Source organism: Lithobates pipiens, unplaced genomic scaffold (genome assembly GCF_037356315.1).
Source record: "Lithobates pipiens isolate NorthernLeopardFrog02 unplaced genomic scaffold, aLitPip1_a1.2 Scaffold_1, whole genome shotgun sequence".
NCBI lineage: Eukaryota > Metazoa > Chordata > Amphibia > Anura > Ranidae > Lithobates > Lithobates pipiens.
This window is the reverse complement of record NW_027507685.1, coordinates 101,936,747-101,962,310: the sequence shown is the minus strand read 5'-3', so window position 1 is coordinate 101,962,310 and position 25,564 is coordinate 101,936,747.

The window sequence follows — 25,564 nt, the reverse complement described above, 5'->3', positions numbered from 1 at the left end:
ATATTTTATGGCGTCATAACGTAATTTCCAGCCAATGGAGCACATGTTGGGCCAAGTAATTAACCACGGAGTACATGATTGCCGCATGATGTTATTTCCGGGCAATGGAACACACGCGGAATCCAGCGAGGCTTTCTAGGTGGAAGGATGTTTCACCCATGTGGAGAGCTTCACCTGTTTAAGGTCATTATTAATTATTTATTACATTCCCTATAAAAGATCCCTAGCATATGTCATAGCCACACCCCTGGAGATGTACAATCGTGACAAAACGTTGGGTGTATGAGGGACTAGTGACATGTGGAGGAGTGCGGGAGTGGCTTCCATTCTTTGTGCTAGGAAGTGCTGGTTACATTCCTATCTTTATGCTGGTAAAACTTCACACAAAATGTGAGTGTATTTTTTATTAGAACTTGTGAATAAAGATTGTTCAGATTTTTTATAGTATTTGCGCAATGAGATTGTTTTTTTAATTCCTGCATGTGGCCATTGAATTATTATTGAGGATATATCTGTTGGAGTGTGGTGGAGTTAAAATCTATATATGTACCATCTGATGATATATTCTGGATTGGATTGTTGAGTCAGGATAAGGAAGAGACTGGGGGATCTGATTGTCAAGGATCGTGCTTTATGTGCATGGTTAAATTGCACTGATGGTAAGAGTCAGTGTTGTCGGGTGCTGGTGATGGTCCCTCTCCTCTTAACCTCTTTGTACTGACACAGAAGGATTTTTCTTCTTTTGGAGTTTAAATCACACAAACCATTTATATGAACTTTGTTTCCGTTGTATTTTATATCTTCAGCGCTACACTGTACCGTTTGTAAGTTGGATGTTTGAAAGTAGGGGCCTGCCCTATATGCTCTGCTGAAATGGGGGCATAAGGTGTTGGTGTTGCCACAACACTGTAAGCCCTCAAAATGACTCCTGCTGGAGCGCCCTGCTGTGAACGATTATATCAAGAATTGTAATTACATGCCATTGTTGAACAGTGGTAGAAAAATTGGGCCTTTGGTGGTTGTGGTGGTGGTGCTGGCACCACAACACTATAAGTCCTCACAATTACTCTCGGTGGACACAGGAATGGGCCCTGCTGTGAAATATTATATCAAGAATTGTAATTACATGCCCCTGATAAACAGGGGCTGAAAAATTGGGCCTTAGGCACTGCTTGCTGGTGCCACAACACGGCAACCTCTCCCAGATACTCTAGTTGGAGTGTAGGAATGAGCCCTGTTGCAAAGCATTGCATGAAAAATTGTATTATATGCCCCTGTTAAACAGGGGCTGAAAAATTGGGCCTATACACTGCAACCTCTAACATATACTCTAGTTGAATTGCAGGAATGAGCCTGGCTGAAAAGCATTGCATCAAAAATTTTAATTACATGCCCCTGTTAAACAGGGGCTGACAAATTGGGCCTTAGGCACTGGTACTGGTGCCACAACACTCCAACCTCTCCCATATACACTATTTGGAGTGCAGGAATGAGCCCTGCTTCAAAGCATTGCATCAAAAATTGTAATTACACGCCCCTGTTAAACAGGGGCTGAAAAATTGGGCTGGTGGCATCACCCAGAACCAAAAATGTTCTCCCAAGATATCAGCGGAGGAGGAAGAGGATAGACAGTCAACATAACAGGACAGTCACTCAGCATCAGCATAGGCAGTCTTGAAGGGATGTGATATTTCAAAAAAACCGTACCATGGATCAAGGAGAGTGGCCAGCCAGTGATGGTCCCTCTCCTTGATCCGAAGAATACGAGGATCCTTCCGCAGGCTTTGCAGGATCAGGGAGGCCATGCAGCATAGGTTAGCTGAGGCATTCGGTCCGGAGTCCTCTGGGTCACAAAGGACAACATGATCCGCAGCCACCTCCTCCCAGCCACGTAGAAGTCCACAGGTTTCTTGGGACTGTAAATCATCCCTACAAGACTGCTGATGCTGAGTGCCAGGCTCCACCTCCATGCTGACACAATCATCCTCCTCCTCCTCCTCGTCCTCTTACTGTGTGATGGGTGGCACAGCAGGAACACTGTCTGGATAAAGGGGGCCTTGAGAGGCAAGGAAGTCCTCCTCTTCCTGCCTCTGTTCTGCCTCAAGTGCCGTGTCCATTATTCCACGCAGCGTATGCTCCAAGAGGTGGACAAGAGGTACAGTGTCACTGATGCATGCACTGTCACTGCTCACCATCCTTGTGGCCTCCTCAAACGGTGACAGGACAGTGCATGCATCCCTGATCATGCCCCACTGGCGTGGTGAGAAAAAACCGAGCTCCCCTGACCCTGTCCTGGTGCCGTAGTCGCACAGGTACTCATTGATGGCCCTCTGCTGCATGTGCAGCCGCTGCAGCATGGCCCACGTTGAGTTCCATCTGGTGGGCATGTCACATATAAGGCGGTTCTTGGGCAGGTTCAACTCCTTTTGGAGCTCAGCCAGCCGAGCACAGGCATTAAATGATTGGCGGAAATGCACACAGACTTTCCTGGCCTGCTTCAGGACATCCTGTAAGCCGGGGTACCTGCCCAAGAACCGCTGCACCACCAGGTTAAGGACGTGAGCTACACAGGGCACATGGGTCAGTTGTCCCTGTCGGTGGAGAGGAGGTTGGTGCCATTGTCACAAACCACCATTCCTGGCTTAAGCTGGCGTGGCGTCAACCACCTCTCGGCCTGCCCCTGCAGAGCTGACAAAACATCCGCCCCAGTGTGGCTCCTGTCCCCCAAACAAACCAGCGCAAGCACGGCATGACATCGTTTTGCCTGCGTACTTGCGTAGCCCCTGGAACGCCTACGAAGCACCGCTGGTTCTGAGGACAGAGCACTGGAAGAGGCCATGGAGGAAGAAGAAGAGGAGGGGGTGGAGGAGAGAGGTGTGTCACAACCAATAGTAGCATTTTGGAGGCGTGGTGGCGGAACAACCTCCAACACTACTGCACCTTGTCCTGCATCCTTCCCAGCTGCCAGAAGAGTGACCCAATGGGCCGTGAAAGACAGGTAACGTCCCTGTCCATGCCTGCTGGACCATGAGTCAGCGGTAATATGCACCTTACCGCTAGGGATGAGCTTCGTGTTCGAGTCGAACGTACGTTCGACTCGAACATTGGCTGTTCGGCCGTTCGGCGAATTCCGAACGTTTTGGCCGTTCGCGTCAACATTCGAGTGACGCGCGCGCGGACCACAATGCACTGCGTTGGCGCAGTGCATTGCTGCCCGATGATTGGCCAAGCATGCACTGTGACCCCGCATGCTTGGCCAATCTCAGCGCCGGCAGCGAGGAGAGCCATGATTGGCCACAGGCATCCTGCCTGTGGCCAATCATAGCTCAGGCTGTGTAGTGCACGCCCCACACTATATAAGGCCGCCTTTAAGGCGGCCTCCTGTAGTGTGTTACTTTGCATCTGAAGCAGTGGGTGTTCTGTGTACCTTCAACACAGTACACACCAATCGTTTTTGGCTGATTTCCTATCTTGCTGCTGTGTAGTGGTTGTTGTCTGTGCCCTGACTGCAGTATACACCACTATATTCACCTCACCTATATAGCTAGTGATCTAGCTTTAACCACTTAACAACTGCCCATTGCCGATTAACGGCTTCAGGGCGGTTGTTTAACTCAGAGAGGCCGTTAATTAACGGCCTCCCAGAATTCTGCTCTCGCGTGCCCCGAGGTGTGCGCACTCGAGAGCATCCGTGACCGCCGGGTCCATAGGACCCGGCGCATCACGGTAAACGGCCGCTCATAGCGGCCGTTTACCACGTGATTGCTCCGTCAAATGACGGAGTGATCACTTGGAAACAAACCGGCGTCATGTTATGACGCCTGTTCCTCCCTCCCCTTTCTGTACCGATCGGTACAGCGGAGGGGAAAGAGATCGGTGTCAGCAGCGATGTGGGCTGCATCTGCAGTGCCCACATCGCTGCTCACCGAATTTAACCCCTCAATTCCCTGCCAATACTCTGCAATACCAGTGCATACTCTGCAGTACCCTGCCATTACTCTGCAGTACCCCGCCATTACTCTGCAGTACCCCGCCATTACTCTGCAGTGCAGTACCCCGCCATTACTCTGCAGTGCAGTACCCTGCCATTACTCTGCAGTACCCCCATTACTCTGCAGTAACCCCCATTACTCTGCAGTACCCCCCAATACTCTGCAGTACCCGCCATTACTCTGCAGTACCCCCAATACTCTGCAGTACCCTGCTATTACTCTGTAGTACCCCGCCAATACCCCGCCAATACTCTGTAATACCCTGCCATAAATTGCCATACCCAGCCATACTCAGAGATACCCAGCCATACTCGGTGATACCCTGAAATACCCAGCCATAGACGCCCCCCACCCCTCACCGCCCTCCGGTGCTTCTACCAACTCGCCAGTACGATCAAAGCCAGAATCTTTTTTTTTTTTTTATTTCAGGCTTCCCAGCCTAGAGGTGAGATGTGGGGTCATATTGACCCCCCAGATTTCACTGTAAAGAGGACCTGTCACCCCATATTCCTATTACAAGGGATGTTTACATTTCTTGTAATAGGAATAAAAGTGATCAAAAATATATTTTTGGGAAAAAAAATGTCAAACTAAAATAAATAAAGTAAAATGAACAATAAAAAAATAAAATAAAAATTAAAGCGCCCATGTCCCCATGTGCTCGCATGTGCCACACATGTGAGGTATCGCCGAGAATGTTAGAGCGAGAGCAATAATTCTAGTCCTAGACCTCCTCTGCAACTCAAAACATGTAACCAGTAAAAAAATATTTAAAGCGTCGCCTATGGGGATTTTTTAAGTAGCGACGTTTGGCGCCATTCCACGGGCATGTGCAATTTTGAAGAGTGACATGTTTGATATCTATTTACTCAGCATAACTTCATCTTTCACTTTATGCAAACATTGGGCTAACAAGTGGTTAATAATAGAGCTTGCAGTCAGTAGTGTTAGGAGATAGTGCGTGCTGTCTGCGTGCTCTGTACCCAGTACATACCGCTATAATATAGGGCAGGCCCCTACTTTCAAACATCCAACTTACAAACATCTCCTACTTGCAAACGCAAGGAGACAGCAGCAAGTGAGATGAAAAAAGATGGACGACAAAACAAATTATACAGGGGTGATAACCCTTCCCTATGTTTTCCAAAAAGCTTAAAGATAGTTTTTTTGACTGGAGCTACACTTTAAAAATGTACCGGTTGAAAATGACAAACAGATTCAACTTAACACAACAAACCTACACAGTCCCTGTCTTGTTTGCACCGCCTGTATACTGCTGTTCTGAGTATATAGGGCCTGGGGGCCACACGCATTTTCTTTTTTTAATATGGGTACGGGGTTCCCCTTAATATGCGTACAAGACCCAAATAGGCTGGTAGGGCTACCCATGCCATGTTTCTCAATGATTTTCAACCATATTGCAGGAACCAGATATAACATTAAAACCGCAAGCAGTTTTAAATGGTGTTATTTCCGTTTAATGTAATTTTGTGCAGGGACTGTTCTAAACACGGGAAACACGTGGCACTTCACAGGCATACTACAGACACCCCGCAGGCACCATATTTAAAGGAATATTTCACTTTTTTTTTTTCACTTTAATCGTCATTAAAATCAGTGCTCCCGCCAAACGGTAGTTTTTAAAACTTTTTTTTGCAGTGACCCATGTCCCCTGAGGCAGGAGGCAGGTCGCCAAACCCTTTTTAGGACACTATCTTGCATATTAGCCGTTAAAATGAGCACTTTCCAATTCGAACGTTCGAGTCCCATAGACTTCAATGGGGTTCTAACGTTCGTACCGAACGCGGGGGTCGTTCGCAAGTTCTGGTGCGAACCGAACCGGGGGGTGTTCGGCTCATCCCTACTTACCGCTGACCGCCCTGTCCAGCGAGGCAAGGACATTGCCTTCCACATGCCGGTAGAGAGCCGGAATCGCCTTCCGTGAGAAAAAGTGGCGTTTGGGGACCTGCCACTGAGGAACCGCACATTGCACAAACTCATGGAAGGGGGCCAAGTCTACCAACTGAAAAGGCAGCAGCTGAAATCCTAGCAATTTAGCCAAGCTAGCATTCAACCGCTGGGCATGTGGATGGCTGAGAGTGAGCTTCTTTCTACGGTCCAGCAGCTGGGGCAGGAAAATTTGCCTGCTACGATCGCACGTGGGTGTACTGCTAGCAGAGTGCCCGCAAGCACTTGGCTGTGACACAGCTAATTCTACACCTTCATTCCTCTCAGGTTTCAGAGAGAACTGAAGGTCTAGTGGGGTTGGAGATCCCAGCTGATGAGGAGCAAGGAGAGGTCCGCTTTGTTCTTTGGTATGGGTCTTTGAGGTACGCTTGCCAACGAGCTGCATGGCAGGTCAACATATGTCTGGTCAAGCATGTGGTGCCCAAGCAGCTGATGTTTTGGCCACGCGATATACGCTTGAGACATATGTTGCAAATAGCAGCGGTGCGATCTGATGCACTCTGAGGCACTCGTCTCAAAAAAATAACTTTTAGAATAATGCGCAGAGGCAGCGCCCTGCACAGACGGAGCTCTGCAGTGTGATTCAGTCGGTGTGCTGCCCCTAAGCTGGCCCCCGGAGGGCATCCTGCCTCATTGGAGATGTGCCTCCTCCTCCTCCTTCTCTTCCTCCTCCTCCTCCTCCTCCTCTCTCCTACCTCTCCTACCAGGCACCCACATGGAGTCAGTGACCTCATCATCCCCTCCCTCTTCATCACTGGAGCAAACCTGGCAGTATGCTGCAGCTTGTGGAACATGACTGCCGGATTGCTGTCCTTCTTGAGCATCCCCTCTCTCTGCGCTCATGCTACTGCCTTCCTCTAGCTGAATATCATCATCAGAGCCTACAAAACACTGGGCATCCTCCTGGAGCATGTACCCAACACTATGCTCAAACAGTTCGAGGACTCCTCAGGAGGACATGGTGGGTCTAGGGAAGGAGTGAATGATGATGACATTGAGACGGGGGAAGAGGATGCATTGGCAGCTGCTTTGCTAGTACCCTGAGCCTGGGTGAGAGAGGATGAGGAGGATGAAGAGAGCTTGGTCATCCACTCTACCAAGTCTTCTGCTCAACATGTACAGCTGCCAAAAATAAGGACAAGCGTGTCCCATGGCCACGTGCTGATGATGATGCACTGTGTCCATGATCAACTGTCACGTACCTGGTGATGGAGCCTGATATGCAGAGGACGGCCTCTCTTACAACTCTGACTTGGAGCCCCTGATAGAGCTGACAGGAAGCACCGAGATGCAGAGTCGCACGAGTGCCTGGTGGGATCGCTGAACCTGGAGCTGGATCGGAGCACTCGGCCGGGCTGTAGAGGTGTCTGTAGAAATCCCAGAGCAGTGATAGGCAGGTAGCTGGAACAAGTGGACAACTGATCTCCACAGGCAGGAGTGCAGATGCAGCAGAAGGGATGGTGGCACCCTCAAGGCTGAAGAGAAGGCAAGTACAGGCAGACCGGGTCATACACAATGGGCATGTCAGGAACAGGGGCTGAAGCAGAAGCAGAATCAGATTACAAGCCGGGTCGTCAACAGGCTGGCAGCGGAGTAGCAGAAGGAGCAGGCAGGTGTGGAGTGGGGAGCAAGGCGGGGTGGGATGCAGGCAGGAAACAGGCACGTCAGGAAGCAAGCCGGGTCACAACAGGAACAGAAGTCAGGTAGCTAATTGCAGGTTACACAGGGAACGCTGTAGAGCAGACAGCACTGAGCCTGGAAACTGGCTGAGTTTAAATAGCCTGTTTGGGCGGACAAAGCTGTCACATGGTGCGTGCACACCAATGGCATCCTGACAGGGGCAGAGGTAATAGGTCATCTTCTTCTGCAGCCATCTTGGGTGCTGGCATGCCCTTCCTGACATGAAGAGGTAACAGGTCGTCTTCTTTGGCAGCCATCTTGGGTGCTGGCATGCCCTTCCTGACACCAGCACTGTTGTCTCTAGACACAGAGCCTGCTTGCCCTCTTTTATTGGCTCGTGCCTGTCTGCCTCTCCTTGTTGGCCTTATAGACATGGTAATGGTCTGCAGGGAGGTGGGAAAATGGCTCTATTTGAGAACACCAATAAAGGGTAGATACAGGTGTATACTGCGTTGGAGGCACACAAAACCAACTAACTCCTGCAGATGGCTATATTAGAGAACACCAGCAATAAAGGGTAGATACAGGTGTATATTGTGCTGTGCTGGAGGCACACAACACCCACTAATTCTTGCAGATGGCTGTATTAGAGAACACCAGCAATAAAGGGTAAATACAGGTGTATATTGTGCTGTGCTGGAGGCACACAACACCCCCTAACTCCTGCAGATGCCTTTATTCTAGAACACCAGCAATTAAAGTGTAGATACAGGTGTATACTGTGCTGTGCTAGAGGCACACAACACCCACTAACTCCTGAAGATGCCTTTATTATAGAACACCAACAATAAAGGGTAGATACAGGTGTATACTGTGCTGGAGGCACACAACACCCACTAACTACTGCAGATGCCTTTATTATAGACCACCAACAATAAAGGGTAGATACAGGTGTATACTGTGCTGGAGGCACACAGCACCCACTAACTCCTGCAGATGGCTGTATTAGAGAACACCAGCAATAAAGGGTAGATACAAGTGTATACTGCGCTGGAGGCACACAACACCCACTAACTCCTGCAGATGGCTGTATTAGAGAACACCAGCAATATAGGGTAGATACAGGTGTATATTGTGCTGTGCTGGAGGCACACAACACCCACTAATTCCTGCAGATGGCTCTATTAGAGAACAGCAATAAAGGTAGATACAGGTGTATACTGCGCTGGAGGCACACAACACCCACTAACTCCTGCAGATGGCTGTATTAGAGAACACCAGCAATAAAGGGTAAAAACAGGTGTATATTGTACTGTTCTGGAGGCACACAATACTCACTAACTCCTGCAGATGCCTTTATTATAGAACACCAGCAATTAAAGGATAGATACAGGTGTATACTGTGCTGTGCCGGAGGTACACAACACCCACTAATTCCTGCAGATGGCTCTATTAGAGAACAAAAATAAAGGTAGATACAGGTGTATACTGCGTTGGAAGCACACAATGCCCACTAACTCCTGCAGATGGCTCTATTAGAGAACAGCAATAAGGGTAGATACAGGTGTATACTGTGCTGGAAGGACACAACAGCCACTAACTCCTGCAGATGGCTCTATTAGAGAACAGCAATAAAGGTAGATACAGGTGTATACTGTGCTGGAAGCACACAACACCCACTAACTCCTGCAGATGGCTCTATTAGAGAACAGCAATAAACATAGATACAGGTGTATACTGCGCTGGAGGCACACAACACCCACTAACTCCTGCAGATGGCTCAATTAGGGAACAGCAATAAAGGGTAGATACAGGTGTATACTGCGCTGAAGGCACACAACACCCACTAACTCCTGCAGACGCCAGAACACTTCACAAGGCCGCCGCGCTGGTGGCCTTATATAGTGTGGGGCGTGTACTAAACAGCCTGAGCTATAATTGCCTGTGGCCAATTATGGCTCTCCTCACTGCTGGCGCTGTGATTGGCCAAGCATGCGGGGTCACAGTGCATGCTTGGCCAATCATGAGCCAGCAATGCACTGCGATGGCTCAGTGTATTGTGGGCCGTGAGCGCCACGCGAATTTGGCGTGAACGGCCCACAGAGTTCTGGCTTCGCTGAACGGGCGAACAGCCGGTGTTCGAGTCGAGCATGCGTTTGACTCGAACACCAAGCTCATCCCTACTCCTTACATCAACTGTCTGCATTAGATTGCCTCATGGATCAATGGTTGCACTCTCAGAGACCTGGGGGGCGCAACTAAAATCTGGGGGGAAATTGCAGCCCACCCTAGCACCCCACTAGATCCAGCCATGGCCTCAGAGGTCCTTGAGTTGGCTTTTTACAAGGACCCACTACAAGGACAGGAGCAGTTATAAAGTTCTACTAAATGTTCAGAACTCCTGGGTGAAGATTTTTATGTTCCCATCACCTAAAAGCTGCTGAAATTTTCTATTTTGTTCCACCCAGGTAATAATTCTTTCTGCTGAAAAGCGGCCCGTTCAGAATGACATAATATCATGTCCAGTCAGATCGGTAAAGTCAGAGATTGGTATAGCGTATTGATGGCCAGATGGATAGGTGGTGTTAAATCAGGTGTACCCAATAGAGTCCCCCCTTGCATCATTTGTCCCCATCAGAGTTTCCCCTACATGGATTGTCCTCAGAGTTCTTCTATACATCAACTGTCTGCATCAGACTGGTTCATGGATCAATGGATGCATTCTCAGAGACCTGGGGGGCAGAACTAAAATCTGTGGTGGGGGGCAGCCCATCTCAGCACCCCACTAGATCCAGCCCTGGCCTCAGAGGACCCTGAGTTGGCTTTCTACAAGGACCCACCATCATAAGAACCTAACAGGAGCAGTTCTAAAGTTCTTCTTAAAGTTCAGAACTCCTGGGTGAAGATTTTTATGTTCCAATCCCATAAAAGCTGCTAAAATTTTCTATTTTGTTCTACCCAGTTAATAATTCTTTCTGCTGAAAAGCGGCACATTCAGAAGGACATCACATCGCGTCCAGTCAGATCGGTAAAGTCACAGATTGGTATAGCGTATTGAGGGCCAGGTGGGAAGCTGTCCCCCGTTACATCAGTTGTCCCCATCAGAGTGTCCCATACATGGATTGTCCTCAGAGTTCTTCTATACATCAGCTGTCTGCATCAGACTGGTTCATGGATCAATGGTTGCACTCAGAGACCTGGGGGGCACAACTAAAATCTGGGGGGGAGATTGCAGTCCACCCCAGCACCCCACCAGATCCAGCCCTGGCCCTGAAGGACCCTGAGTTGGTCTTCCACAAGGACTCACTATCATAAGAACCTTGCAGGGGCAGTTCTAAAATTCTACTAGAGCTCCGGAAACCCCTGGGTGAAGATCTTTCTGTTCCCATCACCTAAAAGCTGCTAAAACTGTCTATTTTGTTCTACCCAGTTAATAATTCTTTCTGCTGAAAAGCGGCCCATTCAGAAGGACATCATATCATGTCCAGTCAGATCGGTAAAGTCACAGACGGTATAGCGTATTGAGGACCAGGTGAGAAGGTGTCCCCCGTTACATCAGTTGACCTCATCAGTGTCCACTACATGGATTGTCCTCAGAGTTCTTCTATACATCAACTGTCTGCATCAGACTGGCTCATGGATCAATGGATGCACTCTCAGAAACCTGGGGAGCACAACTAAAATCTGGGGGGGGGGCATTGCAGCCCACCCCAGCACCCCACTAGATCCAGCCCTGGCCTCAGAGGACCCTGAGTTGGCTTTCTACAAGGGCCCACTATCATAAGAAGATTGGTAAAGTCACAGATCGGTATAGCGGATTGATGGCCAGATGGGAAGGCGTTAAATCAGGTGTCTCCAATTGAGTCCCCCCTTACATCAGTTGTCCCCATCAGAGTGTCCCCTGCATGTATTGTCCTCAGAGTTCTTCTATACATCAACTGTCTGCATCAGACTGGTTCATTCATCAATGGATGCACTCTCAGAAACCTGGGGAGCACAACTAAAATCTGGGGGGGGCATTGCAGCCCACCCCAGCACCCCACTAGATCCAGCCCTGGCCTCAGAGGACCCTGAGTTGGCTTTCTACAAGGGCCCACTATCATAAGAAGATTGGTAAAGTCACAGATCGGTATAGCGGATTGATGGCCAGATGGGAAGGCGTTAAATCAGGTGTCTCCAATTGAGTCCACCTTTACATCAGTTGTCCCCATCAGAGTGTCCCCTGCATGTATTGTCCTCAGAGTTCTTCTATACATCAACTGTCTGCATCAGACTGGTTCATGGATCAATGGATGCACTCTTAGGGACCTAGGGGGCACAACTAAACTCTGTGGTGGGGGGGGGCAACCCAACCCAGCACCCCACTAGATCCAGCCCTGGCCCTGAAGGACCCCGAGTTGGCCTTCTACAAGGACTCACTATCATAAGAACCTTGCAGGGGCAGTTCTAAAATTCTACTAAAGGTTCGGAAACCCCTGGCTGAAGATTTTTCTGTTCCCATCACCTAAATGCTGCTAAAATGGTTTATTTTGTTGTACCCAGGTAATCATTTTTTTTCTGCTGAAGATCTGTTATTGTGCAGGAAGTGTGTTCTTTCTTTCTCAGCGTATCTATTTTAGTCAAAGTTGTGGTATTGCAAAGAAAAGGCACATGTCACATTTGTAATTGCTTTCATGGCGCAACACAGTTTTGTTTTGTTTGTCTATTTGGTTATTTCTTTGTTTGTTTGTTTTTTGCATCAGGCATTGTATGTTCATGAATTGCTATTATCTTTAGACACACGGTATTATAAAAGGAAGAAATTCAAACTACACATTGTTTTTAGTCTTCACCATCGTTGATCAGAAGTCTATTTTGGCTTTCTTTTTTTTTGTGACAAATGAATTCTTTTTCTGTGTCTGTTTTTCTTATTTGTTTTTTTTTTTTTTTTTGATCCAAGGTTGAAGCAATCAATTTTCTGATAATACACGAGTTTACAAGAGATTAGAAATTTAAATGTACACAATATATTTTTATATAAATTTTATATTCCCAAAGTACACATGTGCCCACATTGGACATTAACCACTTAAGGACTTTTTCTGACTTTTGATGTTTACAAGGAAAAATCTGTATTTTTTTTGGCAAGGAATTTACTTAGAACCCCAAACATTTTATATATATATATATATATATATATATATATATATATATATATATATATATATATATATATATATATATATATATATATATTGTACAGGACGCCGTGGCTGGGTCCTGGAAGGACGCTATATTTCCCCTCTGTTTGGGTTGTGGTCTCTTTAAGGGAACAAAAATTGATTAACCCACCTGTTAAGGAAGTGTCTTTAAAAAACAAGACAGGAAGTGGTAGATGGGTGTGGAGGAGTGGAGAAGACATGGTGGATGGTGGATGGTGGATGGTGGATGGTGGATGGTGGATGGTGTTTATTTTGGACTGCAGCAACTGAAGTGGACAGCAGTGTCCTGTTTGGAAGGCTCCTGGCAGGGGAAGCTACCTGCCATCAAGATCAAGCTCTGTTTTTATAAGGACAGCTGTTCTGGACTTTGCAAGTCGGTGAGACTATAAACCTTTTTTCCTTTTGTTTTTGGCTGCTGTAAAGCTATTTAAGTTAATAAACCCTTTGTTGTATGAAAAGCCTGTGTCCTGCGATCTACCTGGTCCCCCGAACATTACAAGTGGTGCTCGAATGCGGGCAGGACAAAGTAACAGGCATTTTTCTTGCTATTTTTTTTTTTTTTTGCATTGGATTTGAACTGACATTTAAAGGGACAGTACAGTGAATTTATGTCCTGGGTTAAAGCTGCACAACTGTTGAAAGCTGAAACAATGGAGGAGCTAATTAAACAGCTGTCCTTGGCTAATATGCAAGCGCAGACTCGTCATGAGGAAGCTAATCAGCGCTTAGCAACCCAGCTGGAGGTACAAAAAACGCACCACAATGAGGCGCTGGCTCTGCAGCAAGAAAATACTCGCCTGTTGGTGGCCCAGTTAGCAGCCCAGCAAGCGACCCAACAAGGGGTGATGCAGGCTCAGATAACTGCCTTAAAAGAAGCAGTGCAGCAGCTTTCTCAGGGCCGTGAACAAGTGGCCGTTGCCCCTGGTGACCATAAGGGCAAGCCATTTCTTGCAGAAGTTGTCCCTGAGTGATGACGTAGAGGCGTTTCTGGCAACATTTGAGAGGACAGCAGAGAGAGAAGGGTGGCCCCAGGACCAGTGGGCCGGCTTAATTGCTTCTTTCCTCACCGGAGATCCTCAAAAAGCCTATTTTGACCTACCGCCAGAACATGCTAAAGATTATCAAAAACTAAAGGCAGAAATACTGGCTCGGTTGGGAGTGACTACGGCTGTTCGGGCCCAACGAGTGCACCAATGGAAGTATCGTTCAAACCGGCCACCGCAATCTCAAATGCATGACCTGGTGCAACTTGTAAAAAAATGGCTGCAGCCCGAAGTGTTGTCTGGCCCCCAAATTGTGGAGCGGGTCGTGCTGGACCGATACTTAAGGTCACTGCCAGACGACCTTCAACGGTGGGTCAGCCATGGAGACCCCAAAACCGTAAACTACCTTGTCGAGATGGTGGAACGGTATACAGTGGTGGAGGATCTGCTTGGCCTCGCCAAGCGTCAAGGGTCCAGTCTGCCAAGGCCTTTCTGACCAACTGCCGCCCTTCGAAAGGATGTCCCCAGGAGCCCTGGAACCAACACCCTGGAAGGCCAAGAGTCACACCCGTTACCCCCTCAGCGACCTGTTCCTGATCGGAGATGAGGGGATGTACAATGTTGGCGATGTCATGCCTGGGGCCATACCCGGGCCCACTGCCCATTGCGGGAAGAACCCATGGAATGCGGGGTTCTTCGGAGGGGGTCTTTTTATGCCCATAAAGCGTGTACAACACATCTTGACCTTGGAGAGGGGAAGTTTGAGTGTGAAGTCCAAGTGAACCACCACCCTGCACAGGCTTTGCTGGACTCTGGAAGCATGGTAACCCTGGTTCACCCTAGAGTAATTGGGAAGATCGGTCTGGTAAGCAAAATTTTGCGGGTTGTGTGCATTCATGGTGACACTAGAGAGTACCCTCTCATCTCGGTGTCCATCTCCACAGCATGTGGCACTGGTACTCAAGAGGTGGGGGTGGTAAAGAACTTGGTACATGACGTTATCATAGGACGTGACTGTCCATTATTTGCAAAACTTTGGAGACAAGGAGAACTATCTGAAAGGTCCAGAGACTGGGAAGAAACTAGTACCTCTGTTCCCGTTGTTGAGGGTAATAACCCTGAGATGCCACATATTCGTAATATGGACCCAGTTGATAAAAACGCCAAGACTTTGGTTAATAATGATGAAAATAGTGCTGATACTGTTAAGGATGTCAAATTGTGGGGTTCTCAGACCTACCTGAACACTGAGGGGGGGGGAACCTTCCCCGCTTCAGGTAATGCTGGGGGAAGAGGATGAGGAAATGGCCTCTACCCCTGACTTGCCAGATTTGGGTGTTCCCCAGGGGGCATTTGGTACTGCCCAGATGCAGGACCCCACTTTGGCCAGGGCACGGGAACAGGTTGTAGTAATAAATGGGGAGCCCCAAGAGCCAGGTGCTAATGAGCGGTGGCCACATTTTTCAATATGTAATGAATTGCTTTATCGGGTTACTAAAGTGAGAGAAAATGTGGTAGAACAATTATTGGTACCCCAACAGTATAGACGCAAGGTCCTGGACCTGGCCCATGATGATGTTTTAGGGGGACACCTGGGAGTTGAAAAGACGGAGGCACGGATCGCCGACCGGTTTTACTGGCCAGGCTTGAAAGCAGAGGTAAGGAGATACTGTACCTCTTGTCCCACCTGTCAGTTGACCGCTCCGGCGACCCATTTCCGGAGCCCGTTGGTCCCTCTGCCCATAATTGAGGTCCCATTCGAGAGGATAGCCATGGATATAGTGGGTCTCTTGGTAAAGTCGGCTTCGAGGTCATTCTTACATACTGGTGATCCTCGACTATGCCACTCGATATCCTGAGGCGCTACCTCTGCGGAATACCTCCTCTAAGGCTATTGCACGGGAGTTATTCCAGTTGTTTACACGGACAGGTTTTCCCAAGGAAATTCTCACAGACCAAGGCACCCCGTTTATGTCGAAGGTTATGGCTGATGTAAGCAAACTGTTCCGGATAAAACAGCTGCGCACATCGGTCTACCATCCCCAAACAGATGGATTGGTAGAACGTTTTAATAAGACCCTTAAGTCTATGCTAAAGAGAGTGGTACAAAGGGATGGGAAAGACTGGGACTGCCTGTTACCAGCTCTCCTATTTTCTATCCGAGAAGTGCCCCAGGCCTCCACTGGGTTTTCGCCCTTTGAATTGGTATATGGGCGGAGACCTCGTGGATTACTGGACTTTGTTAAAGAAGAATGGGAAAGTGAACCAATTCAGCATAAAAGTGTTCTTGAATATGTCTCTCAAATGCAGGAGAGGATCCGAACTGTGATGCCGCTAGTTAAGGAACATTTACAAAAAGCCCAGGAGGCTCAACGACGGGTCTATAATAGGGCAGCCAAAATTAGGAACTTCCAAGTGGGGTATCGAGTAGCAGTGTTGATTCCCACTGTGGAAAGTAAGTTCTTGGCCAGATGGCAAGGCCCTTTCGAGGTTGTAGAAAAAGTGGGAGAGGTAAATTATAGAGTCCACCAGCCAGGCAAGAGGAAACCCTTCCAGATATATCATGTAAACTTGTTAAAGCCCTGGACAGACAGGGAACCAGTGACCTCCCTGGCTAGTACAAAACTTGAGCCTCGGGTTGGGGTGGAGAGTGTCCAAGTAGCAAATACCCTGTCTAAAACCCAAAGTCAGCAGGCAAAGGAGTTCTTGCAGAGAAATAAAGAAAAATTTTCAGACTTGCCAGGGCTCACTAGTGTCATAGAGCATGATATTGTCACAGAACCAGGAGTCAAAGTTTTTGTCCGGCCCTACCGCATCCCAGAGGCTCAAAGGAAGGCCGTTTCAGAGGAAGTTAAAAAGATGTTAGACCTAGGGATTATTGAGGAATCGCAGAGTGAGTGGTCGAGCCCGATTGTGTTGGTACCGAAGCCCAACGGGACTCTGCGATTTTGCAATGATTTCCGGAAACTTAATGAAGTTTCCCGGTTTGATGCCTACCCCATGCCCCGGGTAGATGAGCTTATCGAGAGACTAGGTCCAGCCAGGTATATCACTACGTTAGACCTTACCAAGGGGTATTGGCAAATACCGTTGACTAAGGCCGCTAGAGAGAAAACTGCTTTTTCTACCCCAGAGGGGAGTTTTCAGTACAAAAGGATGCCTTTTGGATTGCAAACTGCTGCAGCCACGTTCCAGAGAGCAATGGATAGGATTTTACGACCTCACCGGAAGTATGCCTCAGTGTACTTGTACGATATAGTCATTTTTAGCAAAGACTGGGAATCACATTTGCCCAAAGTGCAGGCAGTGCTGGACTCTCTTTGGAAGGAGGGGTTTACAATAAACCCTGAGAAATGTGCTTTGGGAATGGAGGAGGTGAAATACCTGGGTTATATCGTGGGTAGAGGGGTAGTGAAACCGCAGGTCAACAAGATAGAGGCTATACAGAATTGGCCCCGCCCCCTCACAAAAAAGCAGGTACGTGCATTCCTGGGCATGGTGGGATACTACAGGAGGTTTGTACCCAACTTTGCCACGTTGGCGGCTCCGTTGACCGATCTGACTAAGGGTCGGAAATCGGTCATGGTGGAGTGGAATGCAGACGCTGAGAAGGCTTTTTTGGAGCTCAAGTCGGCGCTGTGCCAACACCCTGTCCTGGTAGCACCCAATTTTTCAAAAGAGTTTGTTGTCCAGACTGATGCTTCCGATGTAGGATTGGGAGCGGTGTTGTCACAGGTTATTCATGGCGAGGAACACCCAATAGTCTTCCTCAGCAGGAAGTTAACACCAGCGGAGAAAAACTATGCCATAATTGAACGAGAGTGTCTGGCCATTAAGTGGGCTCTGGAATCCCTCAGATATTACCTTTTGGGGAGGAAGTTTAGGTTGATTTCTGACCATGCCCCTTTAACATGGCTGAGGTAGGGAAAAGGGACTAATGCCAGGGTTACCCGGTGGTTCCTGGCACTCCAGGAATTTAAATTTGTAGTGGAGCATAGGCCCGGGAGACTGCATCAAAATGCAGATGCCCTCTCCCGAGTCCATTGTTTGAGCTCCACTGTTGCCTCCACCTCCTTGGCGTTGGGGCACAGGGGGGGGGATATGTACAGGACGCCGTGGCTGGGTCCTGGAAGGACGCTATATTTCCCCTCTGTTTGGGTTGTGGTCTCTTTAAGGGAATAAAAATTGATTAACCCACCTGTTAAGGAAGTGTCTTTAAAAAACAAGACAGGAAGTGGTAGATGGGTGTGGAGGAGTGGAGAAGACATGGTGGATGGTGGATGGTGGATGGTGTTTATTTTGGACTGCAGCAACTGAAGTGGACAGCAGTGTCCTGTTTGGAAGGCTCCTGGCAGGGGAAGCTACCTGCCATCAAGATCAAGCTCTGTTTTGATAAGGACAGCTGTTCTGGACTTTGCAAGTCGGTGAGACTATAAACCTTTTTTCCTTTTGTTTTTGGCTGCTGTAAAGCTATTTAAGTTAATAAACCCTTTGTTGTATGAAAAGCCTGTGTCCTGCGATCTACCTGGTCCCCCGAACATTACAATATATATATATATATATATATATATATATATATATATATATATGTAGCACTAATCCCTGAAGAAGCTGATTTTTAGATTTGGGCTTATCATTACCTTCTGTTTTCCTCGTTGCACGTCTCGGGGTGTCCCGTGGTAAATGGCCCAGTAACTTGAGAGACCGACAACAGATCCACTTGAATGGATTTTATTTGCAAAACGTAGACAATGAACAGTCTCTTAAATTGGGATCAGAGGGTTGGAAAGGAAAATTCAGGTACTCTTATGCCGCTTACACACAATCAGACTGTCCGGCGGACTTAGCCTGGCGGACAAACCGCCGGACTTTGAAGCGGAGGTCCGCCGGACTTTCCTAACGAGCGGACCTGCCCACACACAACCGGACTTTTCTGGCGGACTGCCGGACTTTTGGCAGGAGTCCGCCGTACTTTTGAAAATGAATGGACTTGCCCACACATGGAGGAAAGTCCGTTCATTTTGAACGCGGATCCAGGTAGACGGGACTAGCGCAGGAGGTCAATGTTGCTGCCTTTGGCAGCAAAATTGACACGTCGCTGGCCCCGTCATCTGGTATGGACTTAAAGGGGAAAACCTACGCCGAAAAAATGGAGTGGGGGTCCCCCCCAAGGTCCATATCAGACCCATATCTTCCCGACAACCCTGGCCGTTGGTTGTCAGGGTCTGCGGGTGGGGGGCTTATCGGAATCTGGGAGCCCCCTTCAATAAGGGGGCCCCAGATACCGGCCCCCCACCATATGTGAATGAGTATGGAGTACAATGTACCCCTACCCATTCACCTGTGAAAAAACTGTAAAAAAAAACACAACACAAGGGTTTAAAATAATTTATTGCACAGCTCGGGGGGTCTTCTTCCGTCTTGGGGGGGCTTTTCGCCGGACTCCTCCGCTATCTTCTGCTAGCTCTTTTACTAGCAGGGGAGCCCAGCTTTCTTCTTCGTCACCGCCCGGGGGTCTTCTTCTGACTTTGGGGGTCTTGTCCCCCTCTTCGGGGGGTCCTGTCCCCCTCTTCGGTTCTTCTTGCCGGGCCTCCGTTTTCTTCCTTTAGCTTTTTTGCTAGTGGTGGCCCGGTCTTCTGTCGCCGCCTCTACTTCCGACTTCGGGGGCCTTGCCCCCTCTTTGGTTCTTCTTGCCGGGCCTCCGTTTCTTCTTCCAGCTCTTTTACTGGTGGTGGCCCGGTCTTCTGTCGCCGCTGTCGCGCCTTCTCTTCTTCTGTTCTTCTCTTCTTCCTTGAGATGTTGACTCGCCGCTGTCTCTGGCCTTAATGACAGGGATGTGTTGCGCGGCGACTTATATAGGGACAATGGGCGGAGTCACCGGGTGATGTCCCCGCCCATTATGATGTCACAGTCCCAGCATCCTCTGGGACTGTGACATCATAATGGGCGGAGACATCACCCGGTCCCAGCGTCCTCTGGGACTGTGACATCATAATGGGTGGGGACATTACCCAGTGATCCCGCCCATTGTCCCTACATAAGTCGCCACACAACACGTCCCTGTCATTACGGGCAGAGACAGCGTCGCGTCAACATCTCAAGGAAGAAGAGAAGAACAGAAGAAGAGAAGGTGCGACAGCGGTGACAGAAGACCGGGCAACCGCCAGTAAAAGAGCTGGAATAAGGAGCGGAGGCCCAGCAAGAAGAACCGAAGAGGGGGACAAGACCCCGAAAGTCGGAAGAAGAGGCGGTGACAGAAGACCAGGCCACCGCTAGTAAAAGAGCTAAAGGAAGAAACATCGGAGGCCCAGCAAGAAGAAACGAAGAGGGGGGCAAGACCCCAAAAGTCGGAAGAAGAGGCGGCGACAGAAGACCGGGCCACCGCTAGTAAAAGAGCTAAAGGAAGAAACATCGGAGGCCCAGCAAGAAGAAACGAAGAGGGGGGCAAGACCCCCGAAGTCAGAAGAAGACCCCTGGGCGGCAACAAAGAAGAAAGCTGGGCTCCTCTGCTAGTAAAATAGCTAGCAGAATATAGCGGAGGAGTCCAGCGAGAAGACCCCCCAAGACGGAAGAAGACCCCCGGAGCTGTGCAATAAATTATTTTAAACCCTTGTGTTGTGTTTTGTTTTTTTACAGTTTTTTCACAGGTGAATGGGTAGGGGTACATTGTACCCCATACTCATTCATATAGGGTGGGGGGCCGGTATCTTGGGGCCCCCTTATTAAAGGGGGCTCCCGGATTCCGATAAGCCTCCTGCCTGCAAACCCCGACAACCAACGGCCATGGTTGTTGGGAAGAGGCCCTTGTCCTCATCAACATGGGGACAAGGTGTTTTGGGGGGGGCGTGCGGCCCCCCTTCCCCAAAGCACCCCCCATGTTGAAGGCACGTGGCCTGGTACGGCTAAGGAGGGGGGGCGCTCGTTCGTCCCCACCCCCTTTCCTGACCGGCCGAGCTGTGTGCTCGGATAAGGGTCTGATATGGACCTTTTTTCAGCGTAGGGCTTCCCCTTTAAGTCCATACCAGGTGACGGGGCCAGCGACGTGTCAATCTCACCGCAGAAGGTAGCGATATTGACTTCCTGCGCTAGTCCCGTCTACCTGGAGCCTCGTTCAAAATGAACAGACTTTTCTCCGTGTGCGGGAAAGTCCGTTCATTTAAAAAGTCCGGCGGACTACCACACACACGGCCGGATTGTCCGCCGGACTCACAGTCCGGCGGACAATTTTTGAGTGAAAAAAAAATAAAAAGTCCGCCAGAGCCCACACACGGGTGGATTGTCCGATGGATAGTTTGATCGTGTGTACGTGGCATTAGTGTCAAAGTCAAAATGTTAAAGAACTTGTTTACTTTGACTGCATCCAGAGAATAGCCATTCACAACTGGATGATCACTCAAGTTGGACAGTCCCTCTCCCACAAGGCCTAGCAGCCAACAAGGTGCTTACTCAGGAACAAGTCTTTGCCACAGACGTTGTTGTAGAACGTACAAGATAATGTCTCTGCCACAGACGTTGTTGTAGAACACATAGGGAAACTTAAGATGGAAAACACTTGTAGGATACCTGGATCTTTCAGCCAGCTTGGCGATATCCACAAGACCGGATTCTCTCTGGTACCTCAGCCCTTGCAGGCCCTTACTAAGAAACCAACCCGTACGTGGTCTTCTTCAAAAGAGTCCTCCCCTGGAATGCTTGAAGTCACTGGGTCTCTCCAAAACCGGAGACAGCACCCAACCACCTCAGAATCCTTCTTTAGTTTCCTTGCCTCGGGCTAGCCAGCCCCGAGACATCAAAATCGGGTGTATCCACACCCCAGGCCATAGCCTTCCTAGGGGCTGGTCAGGAGGACCAGGACCATGAAGTCAGTACATCATTCTGGACCGGAACCCTGAACCACGTGCCCCCTCCCAGAAAGCACAGCGAGAGCACTACTCCCACTGGGCAGGCTCCGAGAGAGAGTAACTTAAGCACCTAAGCAGCCCATGCCTTCCAGAAGAGACAGTGCCCCTTGTGGCCAGGCTGAACATTTCACAGTCCAGTCAGACTGATGCTGAAGTCTTATTTAGATAATTGTACCCAAACCAAACTGCAGTTCAGGCATAACTTTAACTTTAAAAAAACGCATAGCGCGTGCTCTTCAGGAGCTGCCGCTACATATATAATGTTTATATATATATATATATATATATATATATATATATATATATATATATATATATATATATATATATATATGTATATAATGTCAAAAAGAATGTCTTAAAAGAAAAAAAATCCCATTGGAATCCATGCTTCTGGTGCCCCGCATGGAGATTAGGGGCCAGGCACCCAGTGGGCGGATGCCACTGGCTACCGGTCTCCGAGCCTGATCCCAGACCCCAACAACCTTCTTGACGGTGCTAAGACACTCCCATTTGAACGAAACCCCCTCTCTCTCTCCTCTATCACCGCAGCTCTGAACTTAGCGAAGCTGCGACAGAGGAGATAGTGGACCACACACGTGATTGGGATCTGAGAGCTCGCTCCCATGGTAGTAGGAGTGAGCAGTACTGGCTGGGAGTGTCTTAGCAATGTCCTAGCTTCGTGGCACATGTGGACTGCACAGGGCTGCCGTTTGAAATCATGGTGCCCCTTACAACCCTCCTGACATCCCCCCAACCCCACCTGCACCCGCCCACCCTACCTCCCTTTTTGGAGTTCAGTGGAACGGCACTACTAACTTTATCTGCCTACACCCCAAAAATGAAAAAAAGAAGTCCCTCCTCTGCTCCCACCCCCTGTGCCCCTCTGTTGACCTGATGGGGCCCTCGTCGGCTTCACCCTGTGTCTCCTCCTCCTCCTCGGCTTCACGCTGGCTTTCTCTGCACCTTGACCTCCTCCATGGTGGCCAATACGATCCCTTCTCCTTTCAGCCAAATCAAGTCTCAGGACCAGCTTCCTGATTGTCCGGGAGGAGAATCAGGAAGACAATAGCGAGTATTAAATTTGCTATTGTCGCACAACTGGGTGAGCTCAGAGTGCAGTGCTCTGCGTCCCGAGCTCACACTTTTTTTGTTCTGGCGATGGTGGTTTCTAGATGGTTTTCAATTATCTCGATGCAGGAACCCCCGGGCCCTTTTAGAAAAAAATTGGTCAAAATGACCAAAATTGCACCCCCGGCACTTTTAGCCCAAAAATTATCCAAAATTGCACCCCCGGCCCTTTTATCCAAAAAATTATCCAAAATTGCACCCCCGGCCCTTTTAGCCCAAAAATTATCCAAAATTGCACCCTCTGCCCTTTTAGCCCAAAAATTATCCAAAATTGCACCACCGGCCCTTTTAGCCCAAAAATGGGTAAAAATGGCCAAAATTGCACCCCTGACCCCTTTAGCCCAAAAATGATCCAAAATTGCACCCCTGGCCCTTTTAGCCCAAAAATGTGTCAAAATGATCCAAAATTGCACCCCCAGCCCTTTTAGCCCAAAAATTTGTTCAGAATGACCACAATTTCACCCCCGGCCCTTTTAGCTCAAAAAATGGTTCAAAAAATTCCAGAATTGCACCCCCAACCCTTTTAGCCCAAAAATTATCCAAAATTGCACCCCCAGCCCTTTTAGCCCAAAAATTATCCAAAATTTCACCCCCAAAAATGTGTCAACATGCCCAAAATTGCACCCCGGCCCTTTTAGCCCAAAAATGTGTCAAAATGATCCAAAATTGCACCCTGTACCCTTTTAACCTAAAATATGGGTCAAAATGGCCAAAATTGCACCCCCTGCCCTTTTAGCCCAAAAATGATCCAAAATGGCACCCCTGGCCCTTTTAGCCCACAAATGTGTCAAAATGATCCAAAATTGTACCCCCGGCCCTTTTAGCCCAAAAATGTGTCAAAATGATGACTAAAATTTCACCCCGGCCCTTTTAGAAACAAATGGTCAAAATCATGACCAAAATTGCACCCCCGGCCCTTTTAGCTCAAACAGTGGTTCAAAATTTCACCCTTGGCCCTTTTAGCCCAAAAATGATCCAAAATTGCACCCCCGGCCCTTTTAGCCCAAAAATGGGTCAAAATTACCAAAATTGCACCCCCGGCCCTTTTAGCCCAAAAATGGGTCAAAATGATGACCAAAATGTCTTTTGTGATCTTGGCAGCTGTGTTGCGTAAGCCCCTGTCCAGGAGCTCAGCAAATTTCGAGAACAAATTTGCCACAGACACAGGCAGAACTAGGCCCGAATCCTGTAGTAGCTGCTGGGGCTGGGGGAGGGGGTGGAGGTGGCTTCCATGGATGAGAGACCAAGTTCCTCCAGGGTCTGATCCAACAGGGACTCTGTGGAGGCAGGGGAGACAGGACACAGGGAGGCTGTCCTTGAGGTGATGCCGAGCAGATGTGAGAGTTAGATGGAGCTACTGCCTGAATGCCGGCCAAGAGATCCGGGTCTGTGTTAGGAGGAGCGGCTGCCATCTTGGGATTCGCGGCCCCCTCATTCTTGGTCAAAAAAGAGTTAGTGAGGATTCTCCTCAGGGTCCCCGAATGCATCGTGGGGGACTGTGAGGTGTCCGCCGCCTGCGGGGGGGGGATTCGTGCGGAGAGTGGGGGTGCTCAAGGCGCTGGAGGCCTTGGTCGGCTAGAGTGTGACGAAGCTCTTTGACTAGACGTACACGTCGGGAACTGCCGCTCATGCACCCTTTTTTTTAAGCCAATTAGAGCCTCAGGTTCTAATCATGTGCTTCAAAAAACAAAAAAAACTAATTGAAATCCATGCTTTCGGCACCCTGCATGTAGATTAGGAGTTGGGGTGCATGGATTGAGGGGGCTGCACCCCAACGCCCCATATGGATGGGGCCGATACTGCTGGGAACCCAGGAGAAGCAGGAGAGGAGATGGGGGCAGCAGTGGACTACTTGCGCATCATGGCAATGGCACACCAAGCACCTACCAAGCAGCTCATGCCTATCATGTTGGGTTATGCTCTCCTTAATTGGAAAAATGGTTACAGATCCCCTCAATGCTCTCTATTCACCAACTTGTCTGACTTTATCCCTTTTCCTGCACATTCCGGGAAAAGCAGACTCCCTCACATGGAACCATCAATCTGTCTTTCCTTCAAATCACTTCTGGATCCTCTCCAATATGGCTTCTTCTTTGATGACAATAACATCCATCTGTGCGGGACCTTCAAGTGAGCGTATCTCAAGTCCAAACCTTTTTTTTTATTTTTATTTTTTTCATTTTGTATATAGAATGGTTAAAAATCTCTGACATGTTTTTTTTTTTTACTTTCTTCTTACTTTCTTTCAACTTTCTTTCTTACTTTCTTAGTAACAGTGCTGGACCAGATCCTTGAGATGAGGCAGAAGAGAAGAAAAGAAGAGGCAGAAGCTGCCATTTCAAAATCAACACACAACAAGTTAAGGCGCAAACATCACATAATAGTATGCTCAAAGAAGAGGCTGTCTGTATAAAATAATATAAAACAATGGTACATATGAGATATTTCAATTATCAAGTCCCAGGAAAATGTCTTTCGTTCCTTAGGAGTGGAAATTCAACACGCAGGGCTGCCACCGCAGGGAGCTGAAACCAGGCTCCTAGATTATTACAGAGATACAAGGAAAAAAAGAAGGGGGCGCCTCTGGGTGTAGATTTTTTGAAAAGGCAGTTTATTCACAATTCATTCTAAAAGCAGAGAGATTTTGCACTCACATTTTCCATAATAAAAGTAAGCACGTAGAATAAGAGGGGTCATCTGTCCAGATGACCCCTCTTATTCTACGTGCTTACTTTTATTATGGAAAATGTGAGTGCAAAATCTCTCTG